Source organism: Nyctibius grandis, chromosome Z (assembly GCF_013368605.1).
Source record: "Nyctibius grandis isolate bNycGra1 chromosome Z, bNycGra1.pri, whole genome shotgun sequence".
In the NCBI taxonomy this organism is placed as follows: domain Eukaryota; kingdom Metazoa; phylum Chordata; class Aves; order Nyctibiiformes; family Nyctibiidae; genus Nyctibius; species Nyctibius grandis.
Window position 1 is genome coordinate 25,927,346 of NC_090695.1, and position 7,574 is coordinate 25,934,919.

The window sequence follows — 7,574 nt, forward strand, 5'->3', positions numbered from 1 at the left end:
TCACATAGTTATGCCCCATAGTCTGAGGAGCTACGTAATAGTGCAATGCAGAAAACAAACATTACCCCAAACTGGGCAAACCCCTGTAGGACCAGACAAAATAGGTGAGGAAAAGTGGCTTTGCCCCCTGCCCCAGAGCATCTCCAAATCCCCTCACCAGTCGTGGAAAAGACAGTGACGACAGAGTCCTGAAGCTGCTTGTCACCCTGGGATTGGAGGCTCTATGGCACACCTCCATACCTTAAAGGTATCTTAAAAAGAACCTTTTTCTGCACTTGTTGAAGATATGATGCAGCTGACACAAAAGACAGTTGGTAGGACAGGTGGAGGAGGTGGAGAGAAACAGAGAATTGGAGGGAAAACACATTATTCCCAGCCACCTACCTAAGTTCTGTTCAACTCCCTTTAAAACCCTTCTGACATCCCTGGCTGTGTCAGAGAAACAGGATGCCTGCGCAGGGCCAGGCCTTTATCTCAGCTGTTTCACAACATTTCAAGTGCACAGAGCAGAGCCCTCCCTGCACAGCTCCTGCAGGGAAACGTCTGGTGAAATGTGAGATCCAGCTATGTTCACGCATTGAAATAGCACAAAGAGTAGGGAGGGTCAGTTAGAAATAAACTGTATGTAAAGTTTTTTTCTTCCTTGTTACTAAAACTTGGGGTTTTTCCTCTCATCTCTCAGACTTTGGGTCTGAATCCCCATTTTGTCACCTTTATCAACCAAAATTGCTTTCAGCTTAAGTGTACAGCACTGCATGTTCACTGGTGGTGAAATAATAGCAAAAAGCCTTCCACCCCACAAATTGGTGTGCAAGCTTCTTGAAATTAATTACTCCATTTGGTTATATAATAGGCAATTTATATAATGAGCTCATTCCATAATTCATGTTTTTTAAGGTTGTTGACGGAACTTTAAGGCTAGGATTACTCATTAAGTGATTTTCTGTCTTAGCAGGTAACTCAAGGACATAGGGTTGTTCTTAGCCATGTCACCACAAGCAATGATATGTCAATAGCTGAGGGACTATCTTAAATGAAAGGACTACATAAGCTTACAGCATAAAGACAGAGAAGACAACAAACATCAGGTAATTGATGACTTATTATCAGCCTTAGTATAATACACATTATGATTTATTCCTCTCTACCTTACAAAGCAGGAAAACTGTTCGAGTGAGAGAGTTCAGTGAGCTGGCCAGCCTGGTGGCTTCCAGACTTGGCCCTGTTCCTGAACTCATATTACCAAAGCAAAAACTAAAGCTGCATGTAGTTTTCTATGCTGTATGACTTTGTCCCCTGGATTTTAAATTACCAATTTAGGGTGCTTTGTTAAATATTAAAAGAAACTGCTGTGAGAACATTTCTTTAGTGAGTGTCCAACCCTTTAGACTTACTTATCCAGAAACAATTTTCACATGGGAAAGCCAAGATCATTCCTGAAAAAATGCAATTCTGTTTACCCAGAAACTCTGCTGACTGTGGTGTCTCTCCATGTGCCTGGTAGACATGCCCATTTTTTCACCAATGAAACACTCCTTTAGAGCAAATATTCCCAAAGGATGAGCTAATTTTAAGTGGTTTAGTGTCATTAAACTGGTCCAGCTCACACAGAGCTATGCCAGCTCTCACATATAAAAGACGGGGAATGAGCTGGACTGCTGTATGTACTGTTACACTAGTATGTGGCTTGTTTTGAGTACCTTTTTTATAAAAAGTTTTATCCTTGGCAGCATAGTTATACCTGTACACAGTGTATAAAGCAGGCTTGATTGGGTGTGGGCTATGGGCAAACACTGATCAAGCAATCCGTGCCAGGCAAAAGAAGGTAGCAACATTGCCCACTTGTTTTGAGGGTGAAGTAAGGTTTTCAGGGCAACTTTACATGGTGACTGCCTCCTTGGAAGACCACTTGTTTGAGATTGGGGTTGATGATGACACAGCCTATGGCATACACATACTGTGAGACTGACTTCCATCTGTTCTTGGACACCAGCGTTTCATTACAGGGGAAGTGGGAAGCAATTCAGCAACCTGTGTTGTGATACCAGGTGGAGAGGTAGAAGCTACAGACCTATGTTAATAGTCTTGCTCTGAGCTTGATAGACTTGCCTAAGTCTGGTCTTTCACCTAGTAGTCATAGGAGAGACTGGTCATTGGCATAAATTTATGGCATGGTTATTTCATCCTGGTGTTCTAGCTTATGAAAACAGACTGACCTTGTACAATTCTTCTCCAGAAGAATAAAGTAGGTAAGGAAGAAATTCTTTACTGTGAGGGTGGTGAGACACTGGAACAGGTTGCCCAGAGCAGTTTTGGATGCCCCCTCCCTGGCAGTGTTCAAGACCAGGTTGGATGGGGCTTTGAGCAACCTGGTCTAGTGGAAGGTGTCGCTGCCCATGGCAGGGGGGTTGGAACTAGATGATCTTTAAGGTCACTTCCAACCCAAACCATTCTGTGATTCTAAGAGCTGGTCTTTGGCTGTTGTGGATCTCAGCAGATAATGATGCCAAGACCTAGATTTTCTTTTTTGTACAGGCTCTGGCTGGAATGGAAGTAATTGTCTTCATAGCAGACTGTATGGGGCTGTATTTTGGATTTGTGAATAACAGTGTTGATAACACACCAGTGTTCTAGCTGGTGTTGGTCCACTGGTCTACAAGAAGGTCCAGTAGCAAAGGGTCCTGGGCACCAAGATGTTTCGGGCTGGTTTTCAGGCGCCTGTGGCAACTTGGGTAACAAATTGTTATCATCAGGAGTGAAATGAGGAGGGTAATGTAGTATCAGGGGATGAGGAAAAGGCAGAGGTGCTCAATGCCTTCTTTGCCTCGGTCTTTAATGTCAAGACCGGTTGTCCTCAGGGGACTCGGCCCCCAGAGCCTGAAGTTAGGGGCGGGGGGCTGTGTGAACCCCCCGTAATCCAGGAGGAGATGGTTAGTGACCTGCTGTGCCAGTTGGACACCCACAAGGCTATGGGCCCGGATGGGATTCACCTCAGAGTAATGAAGGAACTGGCAAATGAACTTGCCAAACCACTCTCGATTATCTACCGGCCGTCCTGGTTAACTGGAGAAGTTCCAGCTGACTGGAAATTAGCAAATGTAACGCCCATCTACAAGAAGGGCCGGAAGGATGATCCAGGGAACTATAGGCCTGTCAGCCTGACCTCGGTGCCAGGCAAGGTGATGGAACAGATCATCCTGAGTGCCATTACACAGCACATGCAGGACAATCGGGGCATTGGGACCAGCCAACATGGATTCATGAAAGGCCGGTCCTGCTTGACCAACTTGGTCTTCTTCTATGACCAAGTGACCCGCTTAGTAGATGAGGGCAGGGCTGTGGATGTAGTCTATCTAGACTTGAGTAAGGCATTCGACACTGTCTCCCACAGCATCCTCCTAGACAAACTGGCTGCCCAGGGCTTGGATGGGTGGACTCTTCAATGGGTTAAAAACTGGCTGGATGGCCGAGCCCAGAAAGTGGTGGTGAATGGGGCAAAGTCCAATTGGCGGCCAGTCACTAGCGGTGTTCCCCAGGGCTCAGTTCTGGGGCCGGTGCTGTTCAATATCTTTATAGATGATCTAGACGTAGGGATTGAGTGCACCCTCAGCAAATTTGCAGATGACACCAAGCTGGGTGGGAGTGTCGATTTGCTGGAGGGTAGGAAGGCCCTACAGAGGGATCTGGACAGGTTAGATAGATGGGCCAAGACCAACAGCATGATGTTCAACAAGAACAAGTGCCGGGTCTTACACTTCGTCCACAACAACCCCATGCAGCTCTACAGGCTGGGGGAAGAGTGGTTAGAGAGCGGCCTGGCAGAAAGAGACCTGCGGGTGCTAATTGACAGCTGGCTAAACATGAGCCAGCAGTGTGCCCAGGTGGCCAAGAAGGCCAATGGCATCCTGGCCTCTATTAGGAATAGTGTAGCCAGCCGGTCTAGGGAAGTGGTCGTCCCTCTCTACTCGGCACTGGTGAGGCCGCACCTTGAGTACTGTGTCCCGTTCTGGGCCCCGCACTTCAAGAAAGATGTTGAGGTGTTGGAGCGAGTCCAGAGGAGGGCGACCAAGCTGGTGAAGGGTCTGGAGGGTCTGACCTATGAGGAATGGCTGAGGGAGCTGGGGTTGTTTAGCCTGGAGAAGAGGAGTCTCAGAGGTGACCTTATTGCAGTCTACAACTACCTGAAGGGAGGTTGTAGCAGAGTGGGAGTCGGCCTCTTCTCCTGGGCAACTAGCGACAGGACAAGAGAACATAGCCTCAAGCTTCGCCAGAGGAGGTTCAGGTTGGACATTAGGAAGCATTTCTTCTCAGAAAGGGTTATTAGACATTGGAGTGGGCTGCCCAGGGAGGTGGTGGAGTCACCGTCTCTGGATGTGTTTAAGAAAAGACTGGACATGGCACTTAGTGCCATTGTCTAGTTGACAGGGTGGTGTCAGGGCAATGGTTGGACTCGGTGATCCCAGAGGTCTCTTCCAATCTGATTGATTCTGTGATTCTGTGAAATGGGAACAATACTTCGGGTTTGCCAGCATCAAGGTTTTCTTTTTGTGCTTCTTTTTCCCCTGCACCTCCTGCAAGTGAGTAGGCTGGGAGGGTGAGCGGTTGGGAGGGGACAGAACCAGGACAGTTGATCCCGAATGACCAAAGGAATGTTCCATACCGTATGGTGTTATGTCCAGCACTAAAAGCCCAGGGAAAGAATGAGAAAGGAGGGGACATTTGTGGTTATGGCATTTGTCTTCCCAAGTAACTGTTAGTGTATTGAGGCCCTGCCTGCCACTGGGAAGTAGTGAATAAATTCCTTATTTTGCTTTGTATGTGCAGCTTCATTTTACCCATTAAGCAGTCTTTATCTCGATCTATGGGTTTTCTTGCTTCTACCCTTCTGATTCTCTCCCCTATCCTGCTGGGGTGAGGTGAGCAAGCAGCTGGGTCAACCCACCATGTTTTTCTAGATCACCTGGCTCTCAGTGGGAATGCTGCTGGGTTCTGTAACTGGAGAAGAATCTAAGAAAGCTGGGGCTAAAGCCTCTAGTGTCCCCTTGGGTAGATTAAGAAGCAGACTGGACATAAACCAGTGGTGTAGATGGGACACAAGGTGATTTTTGTATTGTGTAATAGACCACAAAAGCCCAAAAGTGCTGTAGAGGTAAGATTAGCTTCAGGGGCAGCCTCCTACCAGAGGCTGGTACAAGGTGAGCCTAGGGCCAGCAGTAATCTCTAGGCAGGAAGACAAGGTACAGAATTGTCAGTGTGAGGAGTTTCACTGGATGCACAGCACTGTAATTGCCTTGCATGTGAGGCAAGATGCTTCTGCCAGGAATACGAGCTTCCCCGGAGGCAACTGAGAGGATCTGTGGAGCAGAGAAACTGTTGCTGTAACAAGGACACTGCCTGTCAGGGTTTAAAGCTGGACTGGCTATTAAACTGATGGCAGATGCTGTTAACCCTCTCCCCCCCACCCCGAGAAGGGTAAGGAAAAGAAAAAAGGGAGAGAGACTTACGAGTTGGAAAGTTAAAAGTTTTAATAAACAATAACAATGAAAAAGAGTATAATAATGGAGATAATCAAATATATACAAACATATACAAAACCAAGATTGAGCTCCCCCGATGTCGGCCACGTCACCACCGGCACTGCAGGGCAGGCTCCGTGAAGGCCCAGACTGGGCCCAGCAACGGATGGGAACTGGATTCAGGGATGCACAGATTGGGATCAAGGGCAGGAGAAAAACAGACAGAGTCTCTCTGGATGCCAGCCCTAGAAGAAGAGAGCGCAACCCTGGTGGTCCTTCAGCTTTATACTGAGAATGACGTGTATGGGATGGAATACCTCGCTGCTCAATTTTGGGTCACCTGCCCTGTCCACTCCTCCCTGCAGATGCAACCCCCTTCAGCTCTTCACTCTTAAGCAGTGAGGAATTTAGCAGTGACCTTGGTTTCCCTCAGTAAGTACAGCAAGAGCCTTTCTGTATAACATCCCTACCGGTGCCTCAGTGATAACTATGAAGTTTGAGTGTTATCAGTCTTAGAAGCAGACAGTGTCTGCAAAACATGCAGTTAGTTTCAGAAAGTGCAGTTACTTAGAAGAAACTTAACTGCAAGGAAAAATCACTGAAAGGAAAATTGGTCTGTTTTAGCCCAAACCAGGACACTGCCTGAAGCCCAACTGATCATCTCCTTGTTTCAGCAGGTCATTATGCAGTGTAAGCCTTCCCTAACCAAAGCCAAAGGGAGAGAGGTAAGAGGACACAACCTCAAAAATGGTAAGTTACATCCCAAAAGAGATGGAGATGATGATGTATCTTAAAAGCCTGGTCCATAGCAGGAGCTCTCACTGCACCCCAAAAGGCAGCTGAAAGGAGTGGGAGGAGAGTTGTATTCACCTTATGAGCAGGGTTTGCACCAAGGATAAACACTGTGCAAACAGCGCTGTGTACAGGCACACGTGGAGCCCGGATATACTTCAGCGCTCCTATGAGAAAGCAAGCGGGCCCTCAGCCATGCTCTTTTCTGGGAACTGTTCTGCCTGCTCCAGCAACACCTATGCTGCGGCCCTGGCTGGCACACCTCTGTCCCATCACCAAGGAAGCATCTGCTACAGGCTTCCAGTATCAGAGCTATGTTTGGCATGAACGTGGTTTGCATCCCTGCGCTGCGTGAGCAGAAGCCGCTCCTCCCGTCAGGAAGACAAGGTAAGGCACGTTTCACTGATAACATCTTATTCTGGCTGAGAGAAATTAAAGTGGACGACGATTGCATAATTAGAGACAGCTGCAGCTGCAGAGCTTCCAAGCCTCACAGCTCTGAAATCTCCATGTCAGGCAGCAGGAAGGGGGCTGGTGTGTAGCAGGGGTAGATTCAGGACACAGAGAAGAAAGGAGGTAATCAAGGTAAGAAGAGAGGTGAACTAGTTACCAGAGTCAAATACACTATTTTTACTATTTTTATTTTTTCTAGGGTTTTAAAATATTTGGAAAACTGTATCAATTGTAGTAGTGTAGCATTTAAGTTGCAGCAGCTTTAGAAACTTGATTACAGACAGCTGGTTTGGTTTTGCCAAGGACTCAAAACAAACCGTACAAGACTGTTTCTTGTACTGAAGCAATCTTGCTGCACAAAATTCTCAATGTGTACGCAGGGAAACAAGAGCTCTTCAGTTCCCTAAACGTTCTAACACCTATGAAATGGTAACCTCTGCTTCTGATATAAAACCTGTAGTTCAGAGGAGACTGAAAAAGAATGCAGACTGCTTTGTATGTCCCATTACAGACTGATGGACATTACCAAGACCAAACATGGGAGCTGGACTACAGGTAAGGGGAGAGGGGGAATGTTTGATACGTTTCCAGGATCTGTAGTGAGGTACCAACTAAAAGCTTAACCACTTTGCTGTTAACATGCACTATCCTATTAAAAGCTCTGATAAGAATTTCAAATAGTTCTTGATGTGGTACTGATGGGTTCTTTTACTCTTCCAGCTTAACCTGTCTTGCAAGAATATACAGTACTGTGTATTTTGATAAAATTACATTTTCCTGGTGAAAGCAGTGTTTAAAATTCAGGTAGCAAAT